Source organism: Cricetulus griseus, chromosome 7 (genome assembly GCF_003668045.3).
Source record: "Cricetulus griseus strain 17A/GY chromosome 7, alternate assembly CriGri-PICRH-1.0, whole genome shotgun sequence".
In the NCBI taxonomy this organism is placed as follows: Eukaryota; Metazoa; Chordata; class Mammalia; order Rodentia; family Cricetidae; genus Cricetulus; species Cricetulus griseus.
In genome coordinates this window covers 15,250,768-15,267,994 of record NC_048600.1, presented here as the reverse complement: position 1 = coordinate 15,267,994, position 17,227 = coordinate 15,250,768, and the positions used below count along the sequence as shown (strand labels likewise).

General features: G+C 37.5%; 1 protein-coding gene across 10 annotated transcripts in view; it reads left to right on the top strand.

Moving 5' to 3' along the window:
• The window catches only part of Ncoa1 (nuclear receptor coactivator 1), a 195,682-nt gene that overhangs the window by 59,066 nt on the left and 119,389 nt on the right, over nt 1-17,227 (top strand). For 3 of the 10 annotated variants that reach the window (XM_035447282.1, XM_035447283.1, XM_027424561.2), the window contains exon 3: nt 10,268-10,380. The exons of the other annotated variants lie outside the window; for them this stretch is intronic. The gene's annotated coding sequence lies outside the window, so the exon portion shown is untranslated. The remainder of the gene's footprint in view (nt 1-10,267; nt 10,381-17,227) is intronic. 10 annotated transcript variants of the gene reach the window in all.

Sequence of the window (17,227 nt, the reverse complement as noted above, 5' to 3'; positions counted from 1 at the left end):
TCAGTAAAACATGAGAGAATGAGTTAAGGCCCTATAAAATTATTTAGATTATATGTTATTTATTACAGTTTATACAACTACAATGTTACCTTTTAAAATGATTTTGTCTGGACTGAGTAGAGTTGGAAACAGATTTTAGTAGAGTGGGTAGAGAAGGTCTAGGCCTGTGCTGTGCTGCTGCTGTGGTCTGCATCAGAGGGCACAGGCTTCCAAACTCCTTACTCCTTTCATGGCACCCGGAAACTGAATTCATCTTTCTTAACTTCTTTATAATAATTAGCATGTAGACTTGTGATAAAAAATAAAATGTGTGTATAAGATAATATAAATGGGTTTCAGAGTGATATTAAAAAATATTATTATTAAAACTAGAGTGCCCTACAACTAAAGTACCTAGAAATTTCTTTTTCATAGCACAAAACACCTCAGTACAAACTATAACTAAAAAGCTTGTAAAACCAGTTTCAAAGTTAATGATAAATATTATGCTTGGATAGAAAGTAAAGTGAGCTTTTGGCAAAAATGTCTTATCAAAGGCATCACATCTGGAACAGCCATTACTACCACATGCATGCTACTAGGTATTTTGTAAAAGGAAGCTCTGATATTCTGAGAAAACACCAGTACTTCTTTTAGGTGTTACTGGTTAGCACTTGTTTGAATCTTGTTTTGGCCAGTTGATTAGTTGATTTTTTTTAAAGCCACTTGTAGCCTAGAGCAGTTGCATTTGTTCCTTTGGCTCAAAGCATAAACAACTACAAAACAACTACAAAAAACTTTGAGAAAGGGTGTCTTGGATTTTAGAGTAAAAGAGATTGTACCATGATATCAGTTCATATCCTGCTTTTTGCAGGGAAAGGAATTAGTATTCAGTAATGTATTTTCAATTTTGATTCAGTGTTGAAAAGAGTAAAATTTGTAAGCACTATTTTGCCACCAAACCCATATCTTTTCAGAAATTGTAAAGGAGTAGGTGATCAGCAACTATAAAATTATGTTTTGCCACAGTATTGTCTGCTATCCATATAGGTAAAAGTGTTTATGCATTTGTGAATTTATGGTTTTGTAAAATTGGATAGTTATTTAAAAGTGATAATTTCATTTTTCTTATTTCAGAGGGCCTGATTTAGTATTTCAAATAGTCTCAATTTATAGCTTTATTAGTATCGCAAGTGTTGATGTTAAAGAAAAGATATATGGACTTTGTAAAAATCTTATTTATACTACAGAATAACTCAGTCTCTAAGAGTTTATCTACTTCCCTGAACTTAATTGTTTTAATAAGTTATCAAAACAAATAATGGAGTTTAAAAATTTCTAGAGTCAGCTGGGTGTTGATGGCACACGCCTTTAATCCCAGCACTCAGGAGGCAGAGGCAGGCAGATCTCTGTGAGTTCCAGGCCAGCCTGGTCTATAGATGGACTTCCAGGACAACCTCCTAAGCAACACAGAGAAACCCTGTCTTGAAAAAAACCAATAAAAAAATTTAAAAAAAATCTAGAGTCATGTAATTCAGTGAGTGTCTGGTTCAGTGACTCTGTCTTGTAGCCCCAGAGTTTACTATCCAGCCAGCCTAGCTGAAGCTCAGAAACTCAAGCTCTAAGTTCAGTGTGAAGCCCTGTCTCAAGGTATAGGTCAAAGAGTGATAGAGGAAGTGTGTCTTACTTTGGCCTCCACATTCGTGTACATGGGCACGTACACTTAGAAACTCATGTGCACACCCCACACACATACAAGAGACACCCTGTCTCAAAATATGTAGAAATTGAGGAAGATACCTACCTATAACTTTTACCTGTGTATACATACACGGCATATATCCATACAAATATAAATAAAAACTTTAAAAAGAAGTCAGACAGAACTCAAATAACTTAATGATTGTAACATAAGACCTTAGAGAAAGAACAAGGCAAAATCCAAATTAGTAGACAGAAACAAATAATAAAAACCATGCTGATATTAATGAAATGTAGACTAACAGAACAATACCATTCATATAGCAGTATAAAAAAAAGCATCAATAGCTAAATCAATCATTTGCTAACAGTTCTGGAGGTATCACAACACCTAACCTCAAATTATACTATAGAACCATCAAAGCAAAAACAGCATGGTAATGCACAAAACCAGACATGTAGTGTTACAGAGTCCTGATGGGTATCCCTTGCAGGTAGGGGAAAGTAAGTGTGACACCAATGACACAGGCATCAGGAACAAGTTGAAACAACAAGCCCAGTTTACTCCTGGAAGGGGTAAACCTTATGTACTCCCCAAACCTGCCCCAGGGGAGGAGATCCAGTGAGTAGGCATCTCCTGAGGTGATGTAGTCACTGTCCATAGATTCATGTCCCTCATCTGCTGTTGTCAAGGTCCTCTGGCAGACCCAGGCTGGGTGTCAGGAGATATCTACTGCCCATGCTCTTACTATTAGTCTAGGCCAACTGTAAGGAGTTATATACTGCACATGCTCTAGCCCATCTGTCAGACCACAAGGCTTAGTTTCTCAACAATGTAGACCATGCAATAGCATAAAAAACCCAAGAATAAACCCACACTGCTACAACCACCTGATTTTTGACAAAGGTGCCCAGACCCTACATTGGAGAAAGATAGCCTCTTTGACAAACTGTGCTGGAAGATCTGGTATAACTACATGTAAAAAACAACCATATTCCCATCTTTGGCCATGTTTAATAATCAGCTCAACATGGATATAGGCTGAACTTGGTAAGGGAAAATAGTTGAAGACGGGCATAGGCAAAGACTTTCTGAATGGGACTTTCAACAACATAATAGCAAGAATGGACAAATGAGATTGCATCAGAACAATACAAAAGCATGCTGCTGCACTTGCACTGCAGAGGGGAGAGCCGTTGTGAAGACTCCACCACAGAACAGGAGAGAAACTTTCCAGTTATACATCTGACAAGAGATTAGTATCTAGAATGTAAACAGAACTTTCTGTCCCTCCTGGTCCTGCAGCCATTTAGTCCCAAATAAGCACACAGAGGCTTATATTAAGTATAAATTGTTTGGCTGATCACTCAGACTTCTTATTGGCTAGCTCTCTTTTAATTATTAGCCCATTTCTATTAATCTGTGTATCTCCATGTGGTCTTGGCTTACGGGTGATGCTGGGTGAAGGATAAGCCCCCGCTTATCCTTCCAGCCTATCTACATTCTGCCTGTCCATTGACTGAAACAGCTTTATTCATCAACCAATAAGAGAAACATATATTCACAGCATAAGGACATCCCCCATCCACTAGAAAGCCTAAAAACCTCAAAAATTAAAGGAAATAATCTAATTAATAAATGGCTGAACGAATTAAACAGAAAGTTCCCAAAAGAATACAAAAGGCCAAATAAATATATAAGGAAATGTTCACCATATTGAACCAAAAGAATGTAAATCAAAATAATATAGAGATTCAATCTTATCCCAATAAGAATGACTGTCATCAAGAAAACAAACAACTATCAATGAGGATGTGGGGAGTAGGGGTTGTAAAGGGAAACGGTTGGTGGGAATGTAAATTTAAATTATTAGTGAAGCCATTGTGAAAATCAATAGGGATGTTCCTCAAAAATGTAAATTAGAAGTATATCCAGCTGTACCACTTCTGGGTGTATGCAAAAGGGAATCCAAGTGAGCAGATAGCAAAGAGACTTGTGTGTGTTTACTGTGGTGCTGTTCACAATTGCCTAATGATGGAGACAGCCTAGATGCTCAACAGGTGAATGACATGGTGTCATTAGCAGGAAAGTGGATAGCCATGGAGATCATCATATAAAGTAACATAAGCCAGGGTCAAAATAACAAATGTCATGTTTCTTTCTCATAGGCAGAATCTAGGTAAAAGTGTGTGCATATATGCCAGAGAAGCAGAAGGGAGACCATTTGAGAAGAGAAAAAAGACCAATGTGGGGGCATTGGAGAGTAGTGAGCAAAGAACAGATATTCATGTATGAAAATGTCATAATGAACCCCACATTTTTGTACACTGAGTATACTCATAATTAAAAAAAAACAGTAAGCTGTTTCTTAGCTTGAAGAAATACTTTCTAAAATCAAAGGCAAACAGAAGAGTAGGAATCTTTTTCTTCCAGTCACTCAGATTAAAACATTTTATTTTCAGCTTTGATATAATATGCTTTTTAAAAAATAAAAAGAATTCAACAGAATACTGGAAGTAGATGTAAATGAAAAATCTTACTTAATGTCTTGTTTCATGTTCCATCATAATAGTCAGTCTATTGACACAGATGATTTTTAAATAGAAATTTTGCTTTAGTAAAAATAGTTTGTAATAGACAGAACCTGGAAGCAACCTAGATGCCCCTCAACTGAAGAATGGATAGAGAAAATGTGGTACATTTACACAGTGAAGTACTACTCAGCAGAAAAAAGCAATGGAATCTTGAAATTCACAGGCAAATGGATGGAACTAGAAGAAACCATCCTCAGTGAGGTAACCCAGTCACAAAAAGACAAACATGGTATGCACTCACTCATATATGAATTTTAGACATAGAGCACAGGATTACAAGCCTACAGTCTTCTTCCCAGGAATGGAAAGGGGCAGGAACTCCTGAGCTAATTGGGAGCATGAGGGTAGGGGAGAGGGAGCTGCCAGAATGAGAGGAGAAGAGGAGACAAGAGGAGGAAATGGAGGAGCAGAAATATTGAGTTGGGGGAAGAATAGAGGAGAGCAGGATGAGAGATACCATATTAGAGGGAGCCATTATAGGTCCGAGGAGAGATCTGGCACTAGGGAGATTTCCAGAGACCTACAAGGATGACATGAACTGACAACATAGGCAGTGGTGGAGAGGATAACCTAAATGTCCTTTCCCTATAATGAGACTGATGACTGCTTTTATGCCATCCTACAGCCCTCATCCAGTGGCTGGTGGAAAAAGAGGCAGACACCCACAGATATACACAGAACTGAACTCTGGAACTTAGTTGCAAGAGGGAGGAATGAAGATCAAAGGGGTCGGTACCAGGCTGGTGAAACCTACAGAAACAGCTGGCCTGTACAAGGAGGAGCACACGGACCCCAGACTGCTGGCCAGTACAGGACTGATCCAGACCCCTGAAATGGATGTCAATTAGGAGACCTCTGCACTCTAGGGGGCCCCTGGTAGTAGATTAGTACTTTTCCCTGGTGTAAGAAGGGACTTTGAGAGCCCATCCCAGGTGAAGGGATGCACTCTTGGTCTGGACACATGGGGGAGGGCCTAGGCCCGGCCCAGGATGATGTGATGGTGTGATGGACTTTGGGGAGCCCCTGTTGAGGGCCCTACCCTGCCTGGGGAATGGAGGGTGGGTGGGGAGGGGAGGGGGGATAGGGGGGTAGGGGTGGGAAAAGGAGAAGGGATTGACATGTGAAACAAGCTTGTTCCTAATTTGAACTAATAAAAAATTTACAAAAAAAGAATAAGCAAGCTGAATAAGATTGGTTTGCACCTCAAACTGATTCTAAATCTGTGGTCATAAATATTTCTCAATGAGGCTATCAAAAACAAACAAAAAAATTAGAGCTTTGGCAAAACAGTCCCATTGCAGAGTCAGTGGGCTCTAGCTGGTCAAAGATGAGACCGTTTGAACATTGGTAAGCATCACAACAATGTGATGAATCACATCAAATATGTTTATGTATAAGTTCCTAAGATGCTGACTGATGGCCATCCCTAGTTTTGTCTGAAGCATACTCAGGAACCAACTATAGTTCAGGGTAGCCAAAGAGTTAGTGGCTGGGAGGGTTTTCTGAGGAGCATTCTAGTTAATAAAAGAAGAAAGGATGGGCGAACAGAACTTCACCATTTTAGAACAAATTCCTGACCCTAAGCATAGGTCACCAGTTGCTACTAGCATTACAGGAAGGTTTAGTGGGAATTTACAGTGCAGCCTTCCCGTGAGGTAGTCTTGCCCCCACATTAAACTTAAACCCAAATCTGATTAAGTCTCTATTTCTAATTGCTTGTTTATGGGAATAGGGTAACATATGAAATGATACACTGGTTATTGTCAGCAAAATACAGGCAGTGGGGAACTCCTTGGGACATAGGCCTTCCCCAACCCCAACAGATAAAGTATGAGTAAAAATAGGAACAGAAGAGAAAATATTAGGTTACTGGCAATGTTTGAACTTTTAGATGGTCTAGATTTTGTCCTTAAGCATCTGTCACAATCATGGAAATTTAAATACTGATTGGGTATTTGATATTCAAGAACTATCCTTAGTTCTAAATATGATACTATTGTATAGCTCTGTTTTCACAGTCATGATATTTTGGGGGACACATTGAAGTATTCAGGGGCACAAGTTATGCTATGGATTTGACTTATTATTTCCCAGTGTACAGGGGAGTCTGTAAATTTGCTATAAGATGATTGGTGATTGTTTAAGTTTGGTGCTTATAATTTGGGACAGTGTACTGGTGGAAGGGGGCAAGGTATGAGCAAAAGGTCTAAAAATTGCTCTTTGTTCAGTTATGTTCATTTAGCAATGAGCTGAATTCTTATTTCAAATAATTTCTTGAGTATTCAGTAAAAAGAAATTTCTCACAAAAGACAGATTGACTTCGTAGTATTTATTATTTAAGGCTCTATTCTAAGCACTTTATGCAGATTAACTCACTAGACTCTCACAAGAACTCTGATGAAGAGAGAAATGCTAACTGCCAAAAGTTAATTAGCTGCTGCGTGTGGAGCTGGGTTTACTTCCAGGGCTTCCAGCCTTGCAGTCTGGTGCGTCTCTAGCTTTGCAGCTTTCTTTTGTGACTTTGAATCCGAATCACTTGTTTTTAATCATTATATTTAATTATTTTTATACTTGGTTTTTCCATGTGCTAGTTGATGAGTCCAATTTTAAAAGACCAGTTTTCATTTGTAACTTTGATTTTGGAACTTGTCTTAATATTTAGAGAATACAGAAGTCTGTTGAGCTTATTCCTTTATTAATACAAGGAATTTATTTAAGAAACAGGATTAGTTTAGTATGAGGCAGAAAATCAAAGAGTCGAGTGTGCTATAGCAGCATCTATAGTTTCAAAACTATGTGTTTCCATTCATCTGAAAGCAGCTTATTTGTGGCTCATTTTTCTCCATTTACTTGTTGGTTTTATTGGTCTCGCTTGGTGGATTTCTTTGTGACTCTATATAACATTACACCTCCTCCCCACAACTCCCACACCTGTTACATAATTGCATCCTACTTGACTTTTTATAAGCTACTTGAGATAAAATAAGGCAATCTACTTACTACACTGTTGAGCACATAAAATATGTATTTAGTAAATATACAATTCCATTTGAGAAACAACTATTTCATACCACTGTTTAAAAAATTGTTCTTTTTCCTTTAATATTTAAAATTGTAAAGGAAAAATATGTCTTAGTGAGTTAGAAAGTCCTAGGCCTGGGCATGTGGGGAAACTATGAAGATGTGTAATGGTGATTTTAATGCATAATTGCCATATTCTTTATAAAGAACTTAAAAATTGTCTTTGAGTTTGAGAAAGGTCAACTAACAATACTAATAGAATGGGATGTCTGCTAGGTGGTGGAGTGGGATCACACTTTGGGGAAAAATCTTTTTCCAGCCCATTTACAAAGGGCACTATGAGATGCTGATGTGATAGCTAAGCTCTCTGACTGGAGACACTTAGGCTCTGAGAAAGGATAATTTTGATTTCAACCCCAAGAGAAAGAGATGGGTCATAGTTACAGAAAGCCCTCTCCTCAAGTTTCTGGAAAGTGGCTCTTTGATGACGAGGCATAGCTAAGTAAAAGTTGTCTTGTTTTTCTGTGCACTATCACTCTCCTCCCTGCAACTCAATTGTATCTTTTTTCCCATATTAATAAATCTTTAATGGTATTTTTGAAATATGACATTAAGCACCTGAAAACTGCAGATTGTAGAAAAGAATTTCTTTCATATTCCAAAGTATACAATTATAATTCTTGAGTAGAAGCATAGCTGTTGAAATTAAATATAAAAAGGAGACTTTGTTCCTAGGGGCTATTGGTAAGATAAAACATTATCATGAAGGACAAAACTAATGTTTATGAAGCTTATTCTCTCTCTTTCTTAACAGAAAATTTTAGAGGAATGGTGAAATGTTTACCTGACAGTTTGGACTCTATGGAAGCCAAAGTATAACACACAAGAATAAACATATTTAAGAAGAGCTTAGCTTACCTTCTGTTAGCTGTTAGTTAGTGAAGATATTGAAACAGTTATTGCTTCAAAGATGACCCTAAGTGAAGAAGTGTAGCTGTGTGATATTGAGTGTGTGCTGGAGTAAACCCAAGAGGAAAGAAAACCATTATGAGTGAAATGGAAACATGATAGCTAATAATCATTGCTATATGTCAGGCTTTGTGGTAGGATACTTTGTTTTTTTGATGTGGAGTTTCTATATGCCACCCAGGCTGACTCAGAACTCTAGGGCTTAACAATGCTGTGTTTCAGCCTTCTGAGTACTTAGGACCACAGGCATGTTTCATACTACCATGCCTGACAGACACTATATGTTTTAAGATATTGTTCCAATTTACATATGAGGTGTAAGTTATTCTCTCTGTCTTATGTAAGAGGAAACAACTGCACAAAGGCTTACTTAGAAATTAAACAGCTCAGAGTAGACCAGGATTTACCCATCTCGTTGCCTTTGGATGAAACAGGGCTTCAAATGAGAACTTGATTCTTTATCAGAATGTTAAATATTAGTTATTTTTTAAATGTAAACAGACTACAAAGAATTTATATTTTGGAAAACAAAGGACTTGGTTCACTGGTTCAACTTAAGATTATGACACGGTGAAGCTGCTAGAAAATTATTATAGTCACAAATACATTAGTTGTATGGTATCTTTTGCAAGAAAGGTTGTATTTTTAGCATGCTATTTACTAGTCAAACTACACTTTTTTAGCTTTTAAAAACGTTTTATAAATTATATTAATTTCACAGAATAATGGGTCTTATTGTGACATTTCATACATTAATATAATCATCTGTTTAAAGGAAGGATGCTCTGTTGATTTGACAATAGTGGTTTTGTTTCTTTCATTATTTGTGAATTTGTCTGTCTGGTACTGTGGATCAAACCCAAGGCCTCTTGTGTGTAGGTAAGTTCTATACCAATGAACTATACCCCTAGACCATGGAATTTCATGTGGGATGACCTTTTAAATACTTTATCATTTTAGTTTCCTCAAATAAAAATTAGCATAGGACTTGGGTGTATCTCAGTGATGAAGTACTTGCCTATGACATGCAAGCCCATTTATTCGACCCCTACACCACAAAAAATAAAGATGGAGAGGTTTAACATGGGAACACATAATTTAATATTAAATTTTTGAGTGCTAAAATAATTCTTTTGTTCAAGAATCTTTAACTGGCTGGCATGATGGCTCAGTAGGTAAAAGTGCTTGTTGCTAAGCCCAAAGCTCTGAGTTCATTCTCCAGGACCCACAGAGTGGGAAGAGAAGCCTGATTCCTGCCAGTTGTTTTGTGACCTTAACACATGTGCTGTGGGATGAGCACCCTCCCTCAGATTCATGAGTAAGAGTAATAAAAAATTTTAATAGCTCCTATGAGGTTCTTCCCCATGTAGCCTAGGTGACCTTGAACTTGGTAAGTAGGCCAGGCTGACCTCAAACTCAATATCCTACTGCCTCAGCCTCCCAAGAACTAAGGATTACACCATGCTCAGTTGTGTGTGTGTGTGTGAGCATGAGTGTGTGCATATGTGGGTATAGAGGCCAGAAGTTGATATTGGGTATCTGCCTCAATTACTAGCCACCTTGTTTATTTATTTACTTGTGTTTATTTATTTATTTATTTATTTATTTATTTATTTATTCCCAAGATAAGGACTCTCACTGAACTCAGAGGTTTTTTAATTGCTTACACAGGCTAGCCACAAGCTCTGGTGATCTACAGGTTTCCCCTCAAGCCTCCTCTCCAGTACTGGGCTACAGATTCTCTGAGGGTACATATTCAGGTGTCCATAGTAGTGGACTGGACACTGACTGAGCCATCTTCCCCAGCCTTGATTTATTTATTTGTTTATTTGAAAATAGAGATTTCTTATATTAGGAAATACTTTTTGCCTATTGAAAATCTAATGAAGTCGACATAAGATTAAGTTAGGTACAAAATCTATTCAACTGAATAGATAGATTTTGTAAAGAATTTTTTTTATGTGTGTGCCTGCATGTGTTTATGTGTTCCATGTGAATGCAGATTCCCTTGGAGGCCAGAAGAGGGTGTCAGATTCTCTGGAGCCAGAGTTAAAGGCAGTTGTGAGTTGCCTGCTGTGGAGACTGGGACCAAACCCTAAGTCCTCTGCAAGAGCAGTAAGTGCTTCCAATTGCTGAACCATCTCCCCAGCTCTTTACAGATGGATTTAATAATAGGAAGAATTGCAAGCCCTAAGAAGTGTAACTGATAGTAGAGTTTTAGTTGCTTAGGAAGTTTCCATTTTAATTTGAGATTAAAGATATTTTCCACTTGACTATGGTACAGAAAGAAAATACCAAAACAGCAACAAAACAAACAAGGGCAATTCAGTAAATTCTAGAAAATGAACAAAACTGAAAATATGTATCCTTTTTCTAACTACAACAGAAGCTAACAACTATTCTAAATATTTTAAAATAACTACTTAATAGTAGATAAAAATCATTATTTAGTGAGTTGGAATAGTACTCATGCTAAGACCAGTACTGTACTTATAATCAAATCTATAATCCTAATTGAATTTGCTATTGGTGAAGAAAAAAGTGATGTACTCAACATTTAGTTTCAGATTCAGAAAAAACAGACAAAACTCAACAAAATAAAGAAAGGTGAGTAGAAAAGATGCTGCTAACAAGACAAACTAAGAACAAAGGAGTGTCAAGACAGAAGCCACAGATTTAAATAGGATTTGGGGTAGAAAGGAAAAAAAATAGATAAATATGTGACAGATACCACGAGGGGAAATGTTGAAAACTAAAAGAGATTATAAAAATAAAAATTTTTATAAGAAGTTGTGAGAGGGAACACTATTAACTTTATGTCAGTTTATGTGAAATCTCCTTGATTAAAAGAAAGAAAGAAAATCTGGGCAAACTAAAACCATGGTAGGAAGCTTAAAGGGATTTTCTTAATAAGTTGATTCTAGGGTTGGATTGCCAGTGAATTCTTTTACACTTTCAAGGACTATATAATGTCTATGATGAAAAATATACCTCTTTGATTATAAAAAGATAAAATATAGCCAGTTAATGCTATAATATAATACCCCAGAAAAGGGTAGTTTTTATTTTTGTTTTTGTTTTGTTTTAGACAGGATCTCATGTAGCTCAGGCTGTCCTTTAATTGCCTATGTAGCTGAGGCTGGCCTTGAATTCTTGATGTTCCTGCCTCTCCCTCCCCAGCTCTTAGATTATAGGTGTGCTCCAGTATACCTGGCTCAGTGATTTTCTTTTTCTGGGGAGCTATGTTTTTCCTGGTTAGTTCATTCAGGTAGTCAAGAAAAGTCAGCTCTGTATCAGGCTGTATACGAACGAACGTCACAATGACCAAGAAGCTTCCCGTACACCTGATAAGGAGTACAGGCAAGCAAATAAACAAGATTAGTAATTCTGAAAAGTGCCCTGAAGACACTGTCGTGTCGCAGAGTTAATGGTTAGAGGACTCTCTGATGACATAGTTTTTGAGATAAAATATAAAGGCAAAAAGAAAGACTGCATTGAGAGAAGAAAAGCAAAGGAAGTGGGATCTTTTCTACTAACGGCCCTAATGGCATGTCTGGTGTTGGCTAGCATACATGAGGGATTTTCTTTGTGTGTGCATATGTATGTGTGCAACATATGCACAGAGTGTGTGTAGGTTGGAAGTTGTTGTCAGATATCGTCCTCACTAGTTCTCTACCTTATTTTTTAAGACAGTGTCTCTCAATGAGCCTCTAGTTTACTAATTGTGCTAGACAAGATGACCAACAAGATCCAGAGACCCTCTTGTCTCTGCCTTTCCAGCATTGGGATTACAGGTGCATACTGCCACACATGGGTATTTGTGTGCATTTGGGGGATCTGAATGCAGTTCTTCATGCTTGTTTGGCAAACACTTTACTGGGTAGGCCATCTCCTAGCCTCCTTAATGAGATTTCATTAAGTGAGAGTGACTTACCTGGTCTACACAGTGAGGTCCAGAGCATCAAGAGCTATATGGAAAGAGCCTGTCTAAAAACAACAGCAGCAGCAACAACAACAACAAAACCCAAATGTTGTTCATTTGTCTTACTCAGTTTTCTGGTTGTCTAATCTAAGATGACACATTGGATTCCTGTTACTCCATCATGGCAGTTTGTGGAAATTCATTTTCTTTTCCTGTGGGCTAAGGTGTGGACCTAATCAAGAAGCAGAAAATAAGTGACCAAAGTAGATCCAGCTGTGAACAAGTCAATTATACCACTGTCTTTAAGGCTCAGGGAACATTGTGGAAGAGGGAACAGGAAGTATGTAAGAGCCAGAATACAGAGTGAATGGCTACAAAATATCATTTCCTAGACTCAACATAGCTATTGTAATCGTTATCTTGTACCTTCTATAGTTACTGTACTGGGCTAATGTAAGACCAGCTATATCAACAGTCAGCCAAAGAAGGGGGAGGGGCTCACAGGCCCTACCTAACCTCTGAACTGTTGGCTGGCTAGTCAGTAGGTTTTGGAAGAGGAGGAATCACTGTCTTTAGTCTTTTAATCTCTGCTGAGTTCACCATGGTTCATAGCTCCAAACTCATAGTCATTGGTCCTGGTTGATCTTGGTAGGTCATAAAATCAAATGAATAGGCATGAGCTCTCTAGAGATTGGTGTAGAGTGGAGAAGGTGGAGAAGGGTACTAACAAGGTAAGAGGTGAGAATGGTTAGTACACAAAGCATACATATGTAAAATTGTGAAAAAATTAAAATATAACAATATGTGAACCTACGAAAGAGAAGTCAGAAGAGCAGTTGTCAAGTTCTCAGTACTTCAGGTATTGACTTACCTTAACTGAGTAATAGAAATCCCTGGTTTCCTGTGCCTTAAGCCCTGAAATAATAATAAACAAATGACCCAGGACTGGGGGTAGGCTGTAACTCAGTGGTAAGCTCTTGATTAACTTGTGCAAGACTCTGGTTCAGTCCCCAGAATGCACACATATGCAAACACATAAATATGACATTTTGACCTTGGTCTATTATTACATGGTGTTTGAAAGTTCTCATTATTTTTACTTTCTGGTGACTTAAGACCCATATTTATTAGCTTTTCCTCAGCCATTTTTATATGTTTTTATTCAGTTTTATGAGATTTCCTTGACTGTTTTTTGTTACTTAGTTATCTCACTGGTGGTCAGTCATTTTTTCAGTTGGCCTGTATTTTCCTCACTCCTCATGTATTTTTTTTTGAATCACAGTAATTTGATCTTTGTGCATTGTGTTATTCATTTTGTAAGCTGCTTCTTTGTGTTATCCTCAAGCAAGAAATAAATAACTAAAGGATAACTGAATAAGTGTAGATAAACATTAATAAATACAAGTCAGTTTTTCAATTCTACTAGTAATCATGGATGACATAGATTTGATATTGTGGTGATTAGTGCTAATTGTCAACTGACAGAATCTGTAGTCACCTGTGAGACAGCCGCTGAGCATACTTGTGGGTGGGTATCTTGATTGTGTTAAGTGAATTGGAGTGGGTGGAACATTCCCTGGACAGGGGTTCTAGGATGTATAAAATGGAGAAAATAGGCTGAGCATGTGCTTTCATTCCTCCTCTCTGTTTCCTGATTATGGATGCAGTGTGACCAACTGCCTCAAGCTCTTGCTACCTTACCTTCTCTACCACAATGTACTTGGGACTGTACATGGGACTGGAAACAACAAGAACCCTTTTTCCTTAAACTGCTGTGACAGAGTATTTTCTCACAGTAGCAGGGAAGGAAATCGGTTCTAAGTGAGCTCATGGTTGTGATAATCTGGCCATGTGCTTCTTAGGTCTTTGGAACTGGTTTCTGAGAGGAATATGGAAGAGTTTGGAACTTTGGGTTAGAAAAGCTGTTGAATGCTGTAATCAGTTTGCTCACTCATTCTAATGAGAGCTTAGAAGACAAGAATGCTGAGACAAACACAGACAGCAGAGGCCTGCCTCTTGAGGTGTTGGAGGAGAACAAGGATTTTCTCAGGAACCAGGGTCACTTGTATGGTACTTTGGCCAAGAATATGGTTTTATTCTGCCCATGTCCTGAGAATGTGTGTAAGATTGAATTTAATAGATAGTGTGTGGTGATATCTTAAGAACTCCATTTACAACAGTGCACTTAAACTTGACAGGAAATCTCAGGACACATCAGAGGAGAAACCCTTTCTGCTACACTGTGATAATAAGAAAAGTCCTGAGGTGCCATCCTGTTTATATCTAAATTCATGTGAAGGAAGGAAGCCTAAACTGAAGGGCTCCCTGTTTCTCAAAAGCAACTGCCTAGATGACAGTGTATTGGCAAGGTGAGCGCTCAGAAGCTGACTTGACTGTGGTCCACGTCTATCTAGCTGATTGCAGAACTAAGTGTTGCTGGTGTGATATTGCTTTTTGAGGCATAAGTGATACAAGATCCTGGGGGGGTCATGGAGTCTTGCTTGTGCCACGGTTTCAGAAAGCAGCTGAGGCCAGGTGATAAGTAGCAGTATTGGAATCCCTGAAAAAAAAATCTTTGAGAATTGGTTGTGTAAAGATGTTAGTGTGAAGCCCAAGTTGCTGTAGAGACTCCAGGATGGTGGAGCTGTCAGAATCATGAGGTAGCCACCAAGAATAGCTGAAGATGTAGAGTGTAAAAGAGAGAATCTGTGTGGCACTATAGGTGGCAGAACTGGAGGATGGGACTACTCAAGCTCTTTGAAAACTTGCCAATTTTATCACAAGCCCCAGATGTTGGACATGGAGTTATAGGATGTGGTGACTGCCTGATGGGTTTTGGGCTTGCTTTGATCTGATCATTCTTTGTTATGCTCTGATCTCTTTGCGGTAAAAATACTTACTAGTTGCTTCAGGCTCCTGCTGCTATGATGAACTGCACCCTGAAGCATCTGCCACAGTGAGCCCTTTCTCCTTTCAGTTGTTTTTGTCAGAGTATTTTGTAACACTAACAGGAAAAGAAACTAAGACGCCTATATTTAAAAAAAAAAAAGCTAGACTTAAATATTCAAAAGATTTGTTGACAGCAGTGTATACTTATCCATAACCATCTTCTTTGGATTCCAAAGATTGCCTTTAGTCCTTTTCCACATTCTGACAAATTGCTTTCCTTCACCTGTGTTTGGTTTACTAGTCTCGTCACACATTATAATTTTCTGGATAAATTTCAGTAATTCTTGGAATTTAACTGCTTTTTTTTTTTTTTTTTTTTGGCTAAAATCAGTTTCAGTTTTCTATAGAGAAACCATGAAGTCAATAGCTTCCTTTTTCAGTCAGCTGGAGACTTCTAACAGACTGATATCCAGCACTTGGGTGATAAGACTTGATAAAATGCAGATTGGTGACACCAATATCTTGCAGCTCTGATAATTCTGTGGTCTATTTTGAGAGACTGCACAATTTCTAATGCCTTTAATTGTTCTTGCTTGGCTTGCAACAGACAACTTTTGCATCACAAAAGCTTTTTATTTTAGTGCTCTATCATGAGTCAGTATTTCTGAAAACTGTTTCAAATAAATCAGGCTTTCAAATTATGTTAAAATTCAGCTGCATGTGAGTTTACCTAAACTCCTGGTATCTGTGGTCCTAGATAGATGTAATGAAGAATAGGGAGATTCCATCGGCTTACACACTGAATACAGTAACATTTTTACAATGCACTCTTTCACCTGTTTACTGGTAGTTTTTGTTTTTTTTTTAATTAAATTATTCTTTCTGAGATTCAGCAAAATAATTCTCTTTAGAATTGAGGAAATGTCATTTAGGGGCTTAATTGCATTAAGCATAAAATCTGTCAATGGTATAATTGCTAATATTTTAGGATAATGAAATAGCAGTTAGAAAATGTAGTGTTGAGCCTGTCCAGATACAGATGTTATGGTTAACTTTTTAAAATTGAAAAGCTAGTAGAACCTGCAAAAAAACAGGAATCTAAAATAAGAAAATTGTAAAGCAGTGAGTGTATAAAATGAAGCACATTTTTAATGAAGAAATTTGTATAGTAAAACTTTAAAAAAGACTTTCCAAATGTGACCTTAAATTATTACTGTTTTATAAAAAATATTGGGTTATAGACAACATAGAATAAATAGATATAAGGAAAAGAGTTGATCTTCATTGGAAATTAAAGCAATAATATTTTTTCTTATTGAGCAACAATAAGAGGTCTATAGGGAACCATATAGGCACACATTGCTTTTTAAGTTAGAACAGCTCATTTGAAGCAATATGGTAGGTAGTACATATCTTAAAAGCCATACATATATCCAAGGTTGTTGATTTAATGATAGTACTTTTGGGAATTGGCTCTAAGTAAACAATTCAATGGATAACAAAGCTGTGTTAGAATATATTCATAATAGTATTTCTATAATAGTAAAAACTAAAGATGACCCAATTGGTTAGCAGTGGGAAATTTAATGCTTAATAGTTCATAGTGCTTACATAGAAGTGTAAGCAGTGTTGCAACGGTGATGATATCATTTTTGTTCTTTGCTGTTAAACCAGTGCCAAGAATAGCATGGAGTACAGTGGTTACTCAACAGTTACTTAGTATTTATCTTTAAGACAAACAAATCCATGGAGTAATATGCTTTTTAAAACTAAAACATATATGATGAAGCTTTCTTTGCTTGTTTTGTTTTTAAAAGAAGGTCTCATATTGCCAAGACTGGCTTCAAACTCAATATGTAGCCAGGGGTAGCCTGAACTCCTGACTTTGCTTCCTCCATCTTTTAAGTGCTGGGATTGTAGGCATATACTGCTTCCACAACTTGGCTCCAAACCTCTGTTTAAGAAACTTACTAAGAGAGACAGGGAACAAACATGTAATTTGGTGGAATTTTGGGGGAGGAATTTGAAGTAGGGTTTAGAAGTTTAGAGAGGTATGGATTCTCTTGTGATCATGGAGGGAGGGAAGGCAATTCTGGGGAGTCCAGGGACAGCCTGCCAGCAAGGCCTGACTGGAGGGCAGGTAGGAGATGT